We start from the raw sequence: 17,103 nt of genomic DNA, 5'->3' as shown, positions 1-17,103 counted from the left end.
AACAGCTTATTAAGTGGTCTGCTGAGACCCTCAGCAATTTTCTACTGGTCCACGAAAAAAAAGTTTGAGAACCACTGCGCTAGAGTACGATCAGACACTAGATCAAGGCCTCATACCTGGAACGAAACACTCAAGGATCAAAACTACAGTCCTAAAATTCAGTCACCTCCAAACACGAGACTCATGGCACATTCTTCTCAAGCAGGATCCCATGGAAACTTAAAAGTGGTTGCTGCTAAATTATGTACTCATATAGGACTTTCCCAAATTTCCCTTTGCCATAGGAAATGGAATTTTAAGAGTAAATTTTTATAGCAATTTTAGTAACATTTATTTCAAAATGCACTGATATGCTTGAATTCAACATGAACCCAGTATGAACTGGTTTTAATAGTTATACAGTAAAAGCTGCACTATCCAGCATCTTACAAGCCAGCACTCTCCACTAACCGGCATGCCGGCTTGTAAAATAAAGTGAAACCAGAAGTGCCCACTGCAATACTTTCAGTTTCTCCAAGCCCCCATGGCCTGGGGTCATAACAATCTGTGCGGGGCCGTGTGATGCAGTGTGAGGGGCAGCGATGCCACAGGAGGGGCAGAGGGTCGCCCCAGATGCGGCAGGAGAAGCGGCGGCTGGAGCCATTCAATTAACTGGTATATTTTGTTATCTGGCATCCCCCATTCCTGGGAGATGCTGAATAATAACAGAGCTTTTACTGTAGTAATTTAATGCATTTCCCAAGACATTCATTTTCTCATTTCCCACTCCATACTTCTTCAACACATCGACTGACACACATCGCCTCCCACCACAAAGGGATAAAAGAGTCTGTTCCATGGTCTGAGTAGATATTCTCCTCCTGCACTTATGCCCCCTCCAAACCAAGTTGACCTGCAAATACTTAATGTAATAAATATACCCCGTGTGATCTTTGTCTTGCTACAACTTTTCATAGTAGAAACAGAAGTCAGTCTCTTAGTGAATCCTGTATGCACTTCTAATATTATTAGAAGTAGCAAAAATTTTACTGGCTTAAGTTAATTTATAAACAGCCAATTTCTAAATGAAACAGATGGCTTATTAAAAATGAGCAGTCACTTGTTTGGCACACAATGATTACATTAAAATGTTTGTATAATAATATTTCCGGACTTGAGTAGATCATGAATAAAATTGACAAGTTTCATGGGCCAGACCTCTTAAGAGAAAATAAAACCTAATTTTATGCTTTTTGTCACAAATTAAAAGCTCTCATCCTTTTCCTGTATTTGTATGTAATTGAGCTGAATGAATTCTTGTTTTTTGCAAAATTGTAAATTCAACCAAAAAAATGCAATTTCTCTCACCTCCAAATCTACTGAATAGTTTTGTTGGAAAAAAAATTGGAGTTAGAGAGTCACAACCATATGGTGGTATCCCTTTTTATTCTGTAGATCAGGGGTCTCAAACTCATCTGCCCCTCTCGACTAGATCTGGATAATGGAGCTACCTGTGGGCCAGATCTGGACTTTCAGGCTTCTCACAGGCCAGATCCAGACTCACCTGTGGCAGTGGAGCAAGTGGCAGCAGTGGAGTGAGAAATGTCAGGGAACTACTGGGGTTAAATGCAGCCATTGCTCACCTTGCTGCCATGGAAATGTATTCCCCAACAGGGCTGCATACTCTGAAATTTGGCTCTTGCTCACCCCACCCCTGAATTCTTAGTGTAGAGCATTGATAATTACAGGCCTCCCACTACCCAAGAGGGTGGCCCAACCAGGATATTCTCAGGTGAATTTCTCAGATCTTGCCTGTTGGAACTATTCCCTTTACACACACAGTTTCCAGTTCAGGTAATGTTTGTTTAGAGCAGTGGTTTTCAGTTTGTGGTCCAGGGACCCCTGGGGGTCTTCAGACTATTTCTAAGGGGTCCTCAAAAGATGACTGATCAAAAGTATGTGAATACTCACACTTATAAAGGTGCCTCTTGAGTTGGGGGGGCATATGCCCCCCACCAACACCAGCCAGCAACTGGGGGAGGTCCCCTGGTGGCCAATCCCACTGACCAGTTGGGAGTTCCCTGTGGCCAATCACACTCACCAAAGAAGCGGCCAAACTGTTTCCAGAAGTCCCCGTGGCCACTTCCGGAAGCAGCACGGCCCCTTTTGCTGGCAGCCTCGCTCCCTGGCCAGCGCTTGCAGGGGGGATGCTGGTGCTCCCGCCTGCCCCCCCCCCCACCTACAGGGAGCACAGCCTGACATGGGGTGCACTGGCACCCTCAGGGGGTGCCAGTGCACCCCCGCGCACCCGCTACGCATCACCACTGGTGGACATAGCTCTCTCCTGGAAGATGTAAAGCAGGGTTGAAGTCTCCTCAGATTGAGGAGAAAACTGAATCTAGAGTCCCACATCCTGGAGGAGTACTCTAACTACTGAATTATTGGTAAAGAGGAATAGCACTATCCCCTCTTCTTTGAACCTGGCCCTTCATTACTTTTTTATAAGTTCCCTCAGTGAAACATTTCATTTTTGGGCTGAGTGGAATGATTTACACCTAATACTACAATTACTGAGTTTTTCATTTTGGAAAAAAAAATAGAAAAAAGTGAGCCAAACTAAGTAGTAGTAGTAATATTAATGATAAGAACAACAACAACTTTTCCCCCTTGCTCACTAAGCCAAAAATCAATTACTCCTATACCCTTTGTCTGTAACCTAAAGAAATGGTCACAGATGAGACAGGATTTTTAAATTGTGAAGATTTACTTCATTACTACAGCAACTGGTAAAAGGAAAAAATTGTATTCACTGTGCTGCACAGGCCACAAATCTGGCAAAAGTTTACAGACTTTCCCTCCAAACCCTTGAGAAGAGGCAATTCTCCCCCCAAATCTAGGCTGATTGAAGAAGTTCCTCCATATGTAACATCTGCATATAGTTTTTTAAAAATATTTCTTTGGTTCTGCCATATTCATCACAACTCCTGCCCAGTTTAATGCAAATAACATTAGTTTGAGTCATACAGTCAAGTGATGTTTGTCTGAACAGGGGCCACCATTGGACAAAACACATTTGCTCCTCCCTAATGTAAGATTGGGGTTGCTCATTTAAGTGAAGTATTTCAAATAATTTCCAAACCTGTTAAGACTTCCTCCTCTTTAACTGTGATTCTAAATAAAAAGAATATATCTGCATATACTCATTTGAAACTGATGCCTGGAGAAGATTAATATGCTTATATTTAGGTTAAATGTATGCTGCCAATGAAGAATCCAGCACTTGAATTCACTCACAGGCACCACTTCGTCAGATAGCCTGGCAAGGAAACATTAATTACTAGACCTATTCCCCCAAAAAGATGATAGATCCAAATGCCATGTCCATGCTAACAAATCAGCATTTTCAGTGAAAAAAGTATTTTTATGAAAGTGGACTAAACATGCCCATTTATGTGGAACTTACACAAATATTAACCAAGAAACCCACCATGATAAAATGGTATAGTCTACCTTGTAATCGTAAGTAATTTGTTACTAAAATATCTGCACGGGAGAAAAAATAGTTCTCTATCTTGTGCTGTACTAACTTCTACAGAGCTATGCTGTTGATACTATGTTAGCAGGATACTGGAGCATTTAAGCTGTATCTGAGCACTTCAAAAACCTTTCAGACAAAGAAGCCCTATGACTTCTATTCACTGGGCCTGTGTCTTAATCTTATGAATAATGAATCTGCAGTCATTTCATTTAGAGAAAAATAGAAAAAAGGTCACCTCAAACATAAGAAATGAGGCAAAGTGATTCTATGCAAAATTATGTTGAATGGATTAGTTTCTCCTGAAATAAAATGAAAGAGCAGCTAAAATTATTAAATTTGCCCCCAGCTGTCTATAAGAAAAAAAGACAATACAGAAATTAGCATCTGGCATGTAATAGATACGTCAGTACAGAAATAATTACCGACTCATAAATGAAAAAAGTAAGACAAAAACATTTATAATGTTTATATATTCCCTTTTTGTTTTCTTTCTTTGGAAGGACCTTACAAATTAGTAAATACTGCAACTGCCTTTGCCCCCAGAAACCATCGCACAGGAAAACAAGCTGGGGTTCTTGTACCGAAAAAAAACTATATGAAAAATTAGCATGATGCTGCCAAATATTAACAAAGGCATCTGTGGAAGTGAGATGTAATGAGTGCTTTATTTTCATGAACATTGTGATTGATCTGAAAAATACTATAAAGCAGAAAAACTACTGGCGATGTTTCCAGCTCCCCAAGACTACATATGTTGTCCACCAGATCATAATGAAATATCTTGACTTGTGTGCATGTGTTTCTAATCTCTACAGAAGTAAAAGAATTCCTGTCTAATCTTTACTTTTCCAGTGGTTGTGAGTTGTACTTTCTTGGCTGAAAGCAATTGGTTTAGTTCTAGGTGACATCTGTATATGTCCCAGCAGCCTACCTTTGAAGTCTCTAGTTCAAGGGTGAGCAAACTCTGGCCCGCAGGCCAGATTCAGCCCACAGTGAACTCCATTTCCCAGCAGCTGCTGTCCATGTCACTGTGGCCAGTTTCCATGGAGACCCCAGGAGGCAATGACAGCGCAGAGCTGGGGTTTCCATGGAGACTGGCCCAAGCAGTGCTGGCAGGGTGTGCAGCTGGAGCCAGGCCAGAGCAGCAATCTGCTGCCTGCATGCCCTGGGCAGCGGTACACAGGCAGCGGATCACAGCTTAGCCCCAGTTCCAGACCACACTGTCACTGCTGCAAGATCCCAGCCCCAAGCCCAGAGTAGCTCCCCACCCAGCTGCGTGCCCCGCCAGTGCTGAAAACCCTGGCTCAGCACTGTCCTGACCCCGCCCCTCCCAGGGTCTCCATGGAAACCAGCTCCAAAGACATGGGCAGGGGTTGCTGGGAAATGGAGTCCAGTTGCCTGCTGGATCTGCCATCTTGCCCACCTCTGGTCTATTTGGCTAGATACTTGAAAGCATACTCAGACCACGCTAAATTAAATGCAACAGCTACAAAGGCTTGCTTGGCTGCAAGCTGAGTAGGTGAGCTGTGCCTAAGAACTTTGCAAGAAAGGCAGCAAAAAGTTTGCAGAGGGTGCAGTAGCTTTTCCAAACGAAGGATATGCTGTGCACAATGCATGCTTTTTAATTGAGGATTTGAACTGGAACCAGAGCCCTCATTGCAAACCCGAGGCTCTGATTGGCTACTATGGAGCCACAAAACCTGAGCGAGGGAAAAGCAGCAGGAGAGCTACACCAGTCTGGAGAGAGGGGCAGAGACTCAACACCTCCTTCTCCCCTAGGCAGAGGGGGAGTGGGGAGGGGTTGGTAAGCTGCCTGGTCAAGGACCTGCAGAGGGAAGTCCTCTATTGGGGCTGGAAAGGCTTGTACTGCAGGGACAGAGACCTGCAGAGGGAATGCCCTGCCTGCATGTGGAGGTGCTGGGGGAGAGGGAGCAGCTGTGAGAATCCCAAATCTGCATGGGTTACTTAATCCCGAGTGCTTGCAGGAGGTGTGTTTTGCAGACCGAAACTGAAGAAAAGCAGCTTATTACCTGGAGTGGTGGATCAGAGACTTCGTTTTTTTATTGCGTTACCAAGAAAAAGCAAAGAGTCCACCTTCCCCAGAGCAGCAGAAGCCTCGCCTCTGCCACCTAGTGGTGGATCATAGTTAAAGCTATGTGAAACAGCTATGTTTTGATTTGGTTTCGGATTGGGCTGTTTTGGAGGACAGCGATTCGTTTCGGATCACTGTCCTGTTTCGTATCGGCCGAATCTCCTCTGAACCTTTTTTGAACAGGCTGCAAGGAAAGCTTCGCACAGCCTTATGCAGCTGGGCGGGGCTTGAGGCCAGGGACTTGGGGCCCCAGCAAGGAGCAGGATGGGGCCGTGGGTGGCTTGTCTGGGTGAGAGTGAGGGCCACTCCCTATGTGCAGGCGAGATCCTTGAGCGGATCTCTGATCCCTATCATGCTGAGTCATGAAGCAGGGAAGCAGCGCAGAGCGGTGAGCAAGCCTGGTGGTCGCTGTCGCATGACTCGGCTTCGCAGGGAGCAGAGATCCATGCTGGCGGTCTCTTCCCTGCCACTGCCTGCCCTGGATCTCTACTCCTTGCAGAGCCAGGTCACGTGGCAAGGACCAGCACTGCCCTGCCACATGACCTGGCTCCACAGGGAGCAGAGCTCCATGCTGGGAGTCTCCTCGCCGCTGCTGCCCACCGCATGCATCCCCGTGTCACCAGGGCAGCATCGGGTGGGTAGGAGACCCCCAGTGCAGACCTCTGCTCCCTGCAGAGCCAAGTTGCACGGCAGGGCAACAATGTACAGCTGTTTCCCTGCAAGCCCAGCTGTGAAACTCCGAAATCTTCCGAAACATTTCCAAAACGTTTTGGATGTCTTGTTTCATTTCAGAGATGTTTCTGAGCCTTCCGTTTCAATTCAGATTCAATGTTTCAGGTGCCGAAATGGCCTAAAACACCTCCAAAATGAAACAGCTGCCAAAATTTCACACAGCCCTGACTGACATTTATTGTAATCAGAAGGGGAGTGTCACCAGTGGAAAATCAACCTGGGTTATGTGGGGGAAACTTGTTTGAAAGTGTCATAACCAGATTAATGTAATCATCGAAGTTGTTTGAAGCAAGTGGGACCACCCAGTATAGTGGAATTATTCACCTATTGTTGCAGTTGTAAATTCTATTCAGGTTGTTAGTTTTATTATTAACTATTGATATTGTATACATATGTGTATATATATCTTCTCTTGATTAATTATTTCTTTTCTGTATATAGTTGTGTATAATAAAGAAACCCATTTGTTTATTGGCGTTAAGGTAAATTCTTGGGCAGTGAGGTTGAGGGACACACCTCAGTTGGCAGACCTGCCTGAGGAGGTTCCCAGAGCTACTCGCATCCTGAGGATCCAGAATATGGCATGTCACCCAGCCTAGCATGCTGGCGAGGATTACATAAAAATTAAATACCTGTGAGAGGATTTCAATATAATCTTTTTTTTTTTCTTTTTTTGTGCATCAGAATATTAGTGATAAAACTAATAGCAGTAATTATACTTGGAAAACTTGGATTTATTACTTGGAGGTTATTTTTATAGGAGTAGATCTCACAAACCCGCTCAAGAACAAGACATTAAAGTCAGACTTTCATACTTCCATTCATGTTGTAGTTTATTAGCACAATGGAACACCAGTAACATTAATTGACTATTAGAGGGAAATAGACCTGGCTATTGTTGGTGACGGGGGACTAGAAATCACCCAAGATTTAGGCCCCCCTATACACTTTAGAAGTATTATGCAATTAACTGGTTAATTGCATGATTATCTTGAGACCAGCTACACTTGCAAAGTGGCTATCATGCCATAAAAACCTCCAACCAGCTATAAAGCTAGACCTCAAAAATGTGTACTAACTTTATAGCTTTAATTTTCACATGTAGCAGGATCTCCCCTAGAGCTGGGAGTCCCATCAGCTGCTGTGCACCATGCCCAGCTAGGACTAGTAGTCTGAAGAGACTCTCAGCCACAGCAGATATGGACTCTGGGGCCCAGCAACACCCTGCAGCTGCAGATGCTGGTCTTCCAGTGTGCCAGGGGTGTGAGAGACCCCTGGAGCTGGGAGATCACTACTGCCACAATGTCCCAGCCCCATGGGGTTTGTAAAACACCTGACACTGGGAGATCCTTGGGGCTGGGAGCTCATGGCTGCTGTGATCTCTCAGCCCTAGGCATTTCGCACACCCCTTGGGCTGGAAGATGACAGCAGCTGCATCTCCCAGTTGTGGGGATGTCCCATGCATCCCTACAGATGGGAGCCCCCTCAGCTGAGGGAGCTCCCAGCTGTGACAGCTTGCTTTTTGCTGATGAGGGGGAAGCTTAGGCTCATGCTCCCTCTGCACCAGCAATAAGGCATAATGGGATCTAATGCACAATCCCACAATTGCACCTCCTGCCATGCATGTGTGGCATGGCAGGAGGCACAATTGTATAGATGATCATGCATTAGATCCCATTGTGCCTTTACCTACACATGTAGAAGGGGCCCTAAATTCACAAAAGCAACGTAGGTACGCATGTTTAACATTTATATTCTCAAAACCTTTGCCTTCCCTGGCAGCATCTAAGTTTCTGGCACTAAAATACCCCTTAGCACATACATTTTTGCTTCTGGTTATATAAAGCAGAAATGCTACCTGGTTGATTCTGAATTCCTGGAGTTTACGTGGGCATTCCTCCATGTAAGCATGTAAGCACTCACCCAGCTTCCTTAGCTAGGTCAGTCAGCTTTCAGTTCAGGCTTTCAAGATAGTTTTGTTTATTGAGACTATGAAGCATCTCTAAAGAGGAATAAAAATCGACCCAAATCAGGGCCAGGTGACCAGCCAACACCTATTGCCTACTTTTAGACAGTGGAAGAGCCTCTTTGGCCCTGTACGTCTTTCCATTACTATTGTCTCTCCTGCTGCACTTCCCCTCTGGAATTTTAAACCCCTTCATGGCTCCTCTTCTTTATCTGGTAGCAGCTCCAGCTGGCGCTCTGTCTCCCAGCTAAGCAGATTATTATCTAATGAGTACCTGTCACTGGGTTTGAGCCCCCTAAATGCTATGTAATTCCTTTCCCTCCACCTATCCTGCTTTAGGGGCCTGAGCTTTGCAGCTAGCTGGAGGCTTACATTGTGACCCAAACTTTGTAAAAAAAGATATTAGAATAAGAAAATTACTAAGGAAAGTATTTACTGTATGGAGAGTGGAAACTAATAACTGCCACAGGGTACAGGCAGCTGAAATGTTTCTTCCCTGTTTTACTTCAGTCTTCAAAACTTCAGCTATCAGATGACAAGTATTTATCAACAAGGACAAGTTGGGTAGATGGTAAGCCTAGAGTAGGAAATTAGGGAAACTAAATGTTTTCAATTCAGTAGGCCCTAGTGAGGTTCATCCTAGATTTCTTTGGGAGTTAGCTGAGCCATTGGCTATTTCTGAGAATTGCTGGAGGCCGGGTAAGGTTCCAGAGGACTACAAAAGAACAAAGCGGAAAATAGGAGGAGCCAGGGAAATATAGACCAATCAGTCTAACTTAAATATGTGATCTACATGAAATTATTATAAGGTAGGTATATAGTTGGTTGGATAATTGTTCTTAAAGAGTATTCATAAATGGTTCAAGGGCAAATGGGAGGAATTATGAAATGGGATTCCCCAGGAATGTGTTCTGTGAACAGTACTGTTTAATAAAAATTGGTAATGACTTGGGGGATGGAACTGAGTGTGCACATAATAAATTTGTAGATGAACTCAAGTAGTGAATGTTTCAGAGGACAGGATTAAAATTAAAGTAACTTTGATGAGTTGGAAAAAAAACCTTGAACTAAAGGGATAAAATTCAGTAAGGATAAAGTGCAAATATATACATAGTTGGAAACAAGCAAATACACAGATACAAATATGGATGCAATACTGTAGAAGAGGACCTGGGGGTTATATAATGAACCAATCTGAATACAAGTCAATGACACAATATTTTGAGGAGAAAAAAACCTAATTGGATACTTGCATGTATTCACAGGAGTATCACATGAAAGTCACAGGAAGTGATTTTTCTACCATATTTATAATTGATGAGTCCTCACATGAAATACCATGACAAATTTTGGGCATTGTGCTTCAAGGAATTAATGGACAAATCAAATTGAAAAGAATCCAGAGGACAGGAACAGAAAAAAAAAAATGTGAGGTCTTTAAAATGTGGCCTATGAGGCTCATCTAAAAGGATTGGAATTTAGTCTGGAGACGAGAAGACTGAGAAGGGATTTGATAAGTCTTCAAATATAAAAAGGATTATTCTAAACAAGACAGTGATCAAGTGTTCTCTAAGTCATAGAATCATACAATAATGGAAAATTAGGGTTGGAAGGGACCTCAGGAAGTCATCTAATCCAACCCCCTGCTCAAAGCAGGACCACCCCCAACTAAATCATCCAAACCAAGGCCTTGTTTACCCATGTCTTAAAAATCTCCAAGGATAGATTCCAAATCCTCTCTGAGTAGCCTGTTCCAGTGCTTCACTGCTTTCCTAGTTGTCATGGGGCAGGCCCTAGGAGCGGCCATGATCCCACTAGCGCCCCCTGCCGTGCCAACTTGGGAGATCCAGCACCCTCTGGTTCTCACCCGCCACGTCTTTGATGATATATAATTTAATATGGGAGGCTGCCTTTGATCTCCTAGTTCTGGGTGTTACAATTGTCCGGGCTCCCACCCTCTACAGGTGGCCTGGTGCACCCCAGCCTTATGGGCGATGCGTGCCTCCTACCTTCCCTTCAGCACGCCCCAAGCCTCGCAGCTGTTCCAGACATTGTCTGGTCACTTGTGCCTTGTCTGGCAGCTTGGGCTTGTCACGCAACCCACGCCCTTCCTCGGGCGCAACTGGGCTTCTCACGCAACCTACGCCCCTTGCTCTAGCGCCCTTGTGTTCGCTAGCCCTCGCCCCCCTCAGGGGCCTACCCCTGTGTTCGCCCTTCTTCGGGCTCTATTGCACGCGTTGGCCTGCCTCTGGCCTCCACCCACGCGCTCGCCCTACTCCCAGCTTTTAATCGTGCCTCTCGCGCTGCACCCTCGCTGGGGCCTATGTCCCAATATGCGCCTCTCGCGCTGCGCCCTCGCTGGGCGCTATGTCCGCGCCTTCCGTGCTATCACCTTTCTCTGGGGCCTATCCCGATATGCGCTTCTCACACTGCGCCCTCGCTGGGGCCTATACCCACACCTTCCGCGCTGCGCCCTCGCTGGGCTCTGCCCCACACAAAACCGTGCTCGGGGCTCAGGTGGGACGCAGCCGTGCCTGGCTCCCTGACTCTTCTCAGGGTCCTTCGCCCTACTGAGCAGAATACCGCCCTCACGGGCTGGGGTCTCAACCCCCACACACCGTGCCACACCACACCGGTGCCAAACAGCTGTGCCTCCCAAGCACTGCTCTGTGTCCGACCAGGGCACCCAGGAAACCCCCCCAGACTACTGGGGATCTCCTGTGAGGACACCGCGTCCCACCGGTACCAACCAGCCGTGCCTCCCCGGCACTGCTCGGTGCCCAAACAGGGCACCCAGAAAACCCCCCCAGACTACTGGAGATCTCCTGTGAGGCCTCCTCACACCCCTACAGCCTCACCCAGTTCTCCAGTGTAATGTAAACAAACACAACCATAGCCCCGGAGGGGGAGGCCTACAATCGCTTCTCAAAACAACAACAACCTGCAAAGCCTCTCGGCTCTAATATAAGCCTCAAGCCAACCCGGCTGTAACCCAAAATGAGCCTACCAGCTATAAAACTCCACACTGCCCTGGCTCTCCTTCAGGCCTCCCTGTCAGAGGCCTCTCCTTCCCAGGCCATTCTGCAGGCACTCAGGCAGTCAAGCAATGACGCTGGTCTGCTCTGCTCTGCTCTATAGCAGAGCAGTTGCTTCTCCAGCTGCCAGGTGGTAACCGCCCTGCTCTGTTCCTCAGCAAAGCTCCTGCTTCTTAGGCTGCTAAATGGTAACTACTAGCCAGGCTTTGGCCTGGGCTGTTTATAAAGGCCCGGCCCTGCCCCCTGGCAGTCAGCTGACCCAATCAGCTGCCTTAACACCTCTCACCTGCTGTCTTGGTGAGTGACAGCTAAGCCCCCTTCTGCCATTATTCAGTAGCAGGCACCCTGGTGCCCTGCTACACTAGTGAAAAAGTTTTTCCTAATATCCAACCTAAACTTCCCTTGCTGCAACTTGCAAACATTGCTCCTTGTTCTGTCATCTGCTACCACTAAGAATAGCTTAGCTCCATCCTCTTTTGAACCACCCATCAGGTAAGTAAAGGTGGTTATTAAATCCTCCCTCAGTCTTCTCTTCTACAGACTAAATAAGCCCAGTTTCCTAGGCCTTTCCTTTTAAGTCATGGGCCGAAGCACATAATTTACAATTAACCATTGTTGTTGCCCTCTGCTGGACTCTCTCCAATTTGTCTACACCCTTTCTGTAGTGGAGCCCAAAACTTGTCACAGTACTCCGGATGTGGCCTCACCAGTGCCAAATAGAGGGGAAGAATAACTTCCTTCAAACTGCTGGCAACACTCCTACCAATGAAGCCCTGTATGTCATTAGCCTTTTTTGCAACAAGGGCATACAATTGGCTCATATTCAGTTCATTGTCCACTGTAACCCCCAGGGCCATTTCTGCCGAGCTGCTGCTTAGCCAGTCATTCCTCAGCCTGCACTTCTGCATGGGATTTTTCCGTCCTAAGTGCAAGACTTTGTACTTATCTTTATTGAACCTCATGGGATTTCTTTTAGTCTAGTCCCCCAATTTGTCTAGGTCACTCGAATCCTAGCCTCCTCTCCAGCATATCTACTGCTCCCCCCAGCTTGGCGTCATCTGCAAACTTGCTGAGGGTGCACTCTATGCCATCTTACAGATCGTTGATCAAGATATTGAACAATACCAGCCCAAGAACTGACTCCTGGGGCACTCCACTTGATACCAGCTGCCAACTAGAGATTGAGTCATTGATTACTACCTTTTGAGCCTGACATCCAGTCAGTTTTCTAAGCATCTTAAAGTCCATTCATCCAACCCATATTTCCTTAGGTTGCTTGTGAGAATATTGTGGGACTCCATATTAAAAGCCTTGCTAACGTCAAGATATATCACATCCACTGCTCTCCCAGCATCCACACATCAGTATGGTTCATTCCTACAGGGCGTAGTAAAGATTCTTTCAAGTACAGCCAGCTCTCTTGTACTCCTTCCCCCCTCAGACAGGCCTCCTAGAGGGTCCTGCTTATCAGTTGCCTGAGGGAGTCAAAGTCTGCTTTTCTGAAGTCCAGGGTCCTTACTCTGTTGTTCTGCTTCCTTTCTTTCCTCAGGATCCTCAACTCCATCATCTTCTGGTTGCTGCTGCCCAAGTTGCCATCCACTACTACATTCCCCACAAATTCGTCCTTGTTTGTGAGCAGCAGGTAAAAGAAAACATGGCTCCTGGTAGGTACTTACACCAAGAAGTTGTCCCCAGGACTCTCCAGAAACTTCCTGGATTGTCTGTGCTGTATTGCTCTGCCAGCAGATGTCAGGGTGGCTGAAGTTCTCCATGAGAACCAGTGCCTGTGATCTGGAAACTTCTGCTAGCTGTTTGAAAAAAGCTTCATCCATGTCATCTCTGAGTCTGGTTGGTGTCTACAGCAGACACCTACTACAACATCACCCTTGTTGCTCTCCCCTCTAACCCTAAACCAGAGACTTTCAACAGGCCTATCTCCACTGCCATACTGGAGCTCTGAGCAATCATACAGCTCTTTTACATACAATGTAACTTCTCCTATTCTCTCCTGCCTGGCCCTCCTGAACAGTTTATACCCATCCATGGCAGTACCCCAGTGTAACTTCTCCTATTCTCTCCTGCCTGGCCCTCCTGAACAGTTTATACCCATCCATGGCAGTACCCCAGTCATGCAAACTATCCCACTAAGTCTTTGTTATTCCAATCACTTCATAGTTCTGTGATTGTGTGAGGACTTCCTTCATGTAGAGACACCTGAAGTAACTAGCTGAGTGCCCTACTTCCTCAGGAAGAATGAGAAGGCCTCCCCATTGCCTCTTCCTACTTGTGCTTCTTCCAGGTCACCTGCTTCCCCACTTATCTCAGGGCTTTGGTCTCCATCCCGCAGAAACCCTACTTTAAAGCCCTCCTCACTAGGTTAGTGAGCCTGTCTGTGAAGATGGCTCTCTCTGTCAAATCCACAGATGATAGGATGGGAATTAATGGACTTAAATGGCAACAAGGGGGAATGTAGGTTAGATATTAGGAAGAACTTTTTAACTATGAAAGCGGTTAAATAGTGGAACCAATAATCAAAAGAATAACTATTACTGAAAGGTTTTAAGTGTAAGTTAGACAAATTTTTTACTGTATGGTTTTAGTAGATGGGATTCTGCCTCAAGAATGTTGGACTCGATGACTCCAGGAGGTCCAATCCTGCCCTATTTTTCTCTATGTGCTTGAGCATATCTAAACCCACCTAAAGCACAGAGAATTAGAAGTGCTTCCTTTATCCATTATCCTAGTGATGAGAGCTGTAGGAGACCAATGTTTAGTTCCATCTTTTCCCTGATTGGGCATTTTCTTAATCTCCCATATCCCAGAAGCATGGCCTAATCACCAGCCATTCTGGCAAGGGGCTTTCTCAGTCTCTTCTGTAGAATCTGTTCCACTTTTTATAAACTATTTAAATATTTATTGTAGTAAGGATTGGCATGATCCCTGTGATTGCTTGGCCTAGTGGACTACAGCTTCTCCCCCCACTGACTATTCCATGCAAAACGGAATATCTTCAAAGGGAAAAAAATTGAGAGCATTCCACCTGAGTACCCTAGAGAAGTGATTAAAGTACTCTGAGACGTAGGAAAAGTGGGTTCAAATCCCATCAAGCAAAGGAGGGATTTACATCTGTGTATTCCAAAATCCTGGATAAATGTTCTGACCTTTATAATATTGGGTGAAAGGATGTGCATATACACCCTATACTTGCTTTAGGGACTTACCTCTAGAAGACAGCTCATGGTTTTGAACCCTAAGCCGAGACACTTAAATGCCTTAAAGGGGTAAGACTTAAATCACAACCATTTTGTTAGCATTTCCCACTGGCAAGTTCAGGTAGTCTGCAGAGGGGACCCAGGCCAAGCGGCCACACTGGCATGAGGCCTGTGTGCCACACGCTTATCAAGTGTCTTGCTCTCATGTTCAAATCTTGCCTGTCCCGACTTGATGTAGTTGAAAAGAGATATAAGCAGGTATTACCTGCTTAGAGAGAGTATGCTAAGGTTAGCATGAGTGGATGTTGAGGTCTTCTATGCAACTCCTCCTCCCCTATACCCCATCCCTTTCCACTAGAGGTTCCCGTTGGTGCTGGGTACACATGTTCACCTGGCCTGAGTAACTGCCCTGCAGCTCAGGCACAGAAAGAAGCAGCTGAGGTGTCAGAAATCAGCATGTTTCAGCTGTGATTGCTGAGGTTTGCTGGAAGTTCTGGGATCACCTGGGCTTGACCCATGTAAAGAAGCAAATCAACTAAATAACAACTCAAAAAGCCATGCCTTAGGCCTTTCTGTGGCTGTACAGGCACTTCAGTCACCTTCCGTCAGGCAATCTCAGTCCAACAGGGGTGGCCCAGTACTGGCTTAGTCTGTATGGACCTGCTGCCAGCAGGTGTTAGGAACCCCTGAGGGACTCATTTTCCCCTGCAGCTGCTGCCACCAAGACCCAGGCAGTGCTCTCATTCTTAGGCAATTAATTTTCCCCATGTTTTGCACATAAATGTAGGCATGTTATTGGGGTTGTGAATTCCAGTAGTTGGCAAGCCACTTAAAGTCAAGCATTACAATGCTGAAGGTTAAGGAAATGTCTGCAACATGTCCTTTGAGTTCTGAAAGAGGAACATTCCCAAGAATGTCCTGCTCATCCATTCCCACTTGCATGTACCATACTCAGAAATGGGGTGATAAAGTTGCTCTGGGGGCACCCTTTGAGGTTTCTCTCCAAACCAGTGTCAGGCATGCTTGAGAGTCAACAAAGAAGCCCAACACCTAGAGAGGCTTCACACAAGTATTTCTAGATTTAGCAGAAGCAATTGGAATGGGTGGGTGGGTCAGGTAAAGCTAACAGCAATGTAGACATACGCTCAGAATCCCTTGTTCATCTAGACCTGGGCCTGTTCAAAATCAACTTCATCTCATTCCAAATGATCCATACTGACCATGAAGAAGTTTGAGATAGACGCTTCCCCCAGTGTCATGAGAAAATTGTTCTTATTTAGCCACTAGATTTTTTTAGGGGTGAAATCGCAGCTTTATTAGAGAGCAATGGCAATGGAGCCACTGTTTCACACTTGGGTTTTATTCTCTCTGTTGGACAGTTACTAAAACATATAACAATAGTCACTTATTGACACTTATAGTCAGGAATGATGCTCAAAAAGGTCTGATCCCTATGTTTCTATGAGATGATCTGATAATGACAAAATAAGCTGATAGCTGACTACATTAAAAACATTTTAATATATTACAGTAGAACTGTACACAATGTACTGCTGTTTAAAGATAAACATGTTTCAAAGTATAATAAAGATAGAGAGAAGCACGTGTAAAAGCCGCTATAATTAAAGATTTGTCAGATTCCACTTTATTTTTTTTTTATTTTGAAGTCCTAAAAACTACTAAAATCACACCAGGCTAAAATAGTATTCACAAGTTGTGTTTCATAATTAAAAGTATCCTTACAAGAAGTAATTTAGTAGACATTCTTTCTGCAGCTAAAAGTAATCAAAATTGTGTGTGTGTGTGTATCTCTGCTGTGAATCATATACTCTTCAAACTAAGTTGGAAATGAGGTACATTTGTAAGAAAAATGTTACATTAAATTATTTCAGAATTAGAAGCAGACACTTACGGAGATAAAAAAAATGTCAGAGTTATTAACATTATAAAGAAATGTGGCACCTCCAGTAAGTGTGCTATTTATTTTGTCAGGATTAAGTTTTTGGCACAACACTGCACTGACCTTTTGAAAAGAATGTACAAACGTCAATGGAACTTTGTATATTACTAATTATTTTGCATTAAATAGTACATGCAAGCCTCATTATACAAACACATAGTTAGAGACAATCCCCATCTGTACACTTTACAACCTCAGTAGTCAAAAAGAGGGATGGGAAAGAGAGGCAGAGAGAGCCAAAGTGATTTGCTCAAAGTCCAGAGGCCATTTAAGGATATTGGCCTTTTAAGAGGCTTGTACTAATATAATCATGCTTGTTTGAAAGAACTGACTGGGCACATCCAGAGGAGCACGCATGTGCCTGTGCAAAGCAGTTTGAGATGCCGCAAGAGGCACACTGGGAACTAAAAAATGTTCCCCACACTGCATATTTGCAGTGTGGACTCTAAATTTGATACTGGGAAATCCTGGGGGGAGGCATGTGGTGGCCCCTTGTCAAACCCCCCTATAGTGACAAATAGTGGGGACAAGGCTGAGTGCTTCAATGAGTTTTTTGCGTATTCCTGAACATGGATCAAGACAAATCTCC

The sequence above is a fragment of the Gavialis gangeticus genome, unplaced genomic scaffold (assembly GCF_001723915.1).
Source record: "Gavialis gangeticus isolate Ggan-Ray unplaced genomic scaffold, GavGan_comp1, whole genome shotgun sequence".
Taxonomy (NCBI): domain Eukaryota; kingdom Metazoa; phylum Chordata; order Crocodylia; family Gavialidae; genus Gavialis; species Gavialis gangeticus.
Note: the sequence above shows the minus strand (reverse complement) of the source record.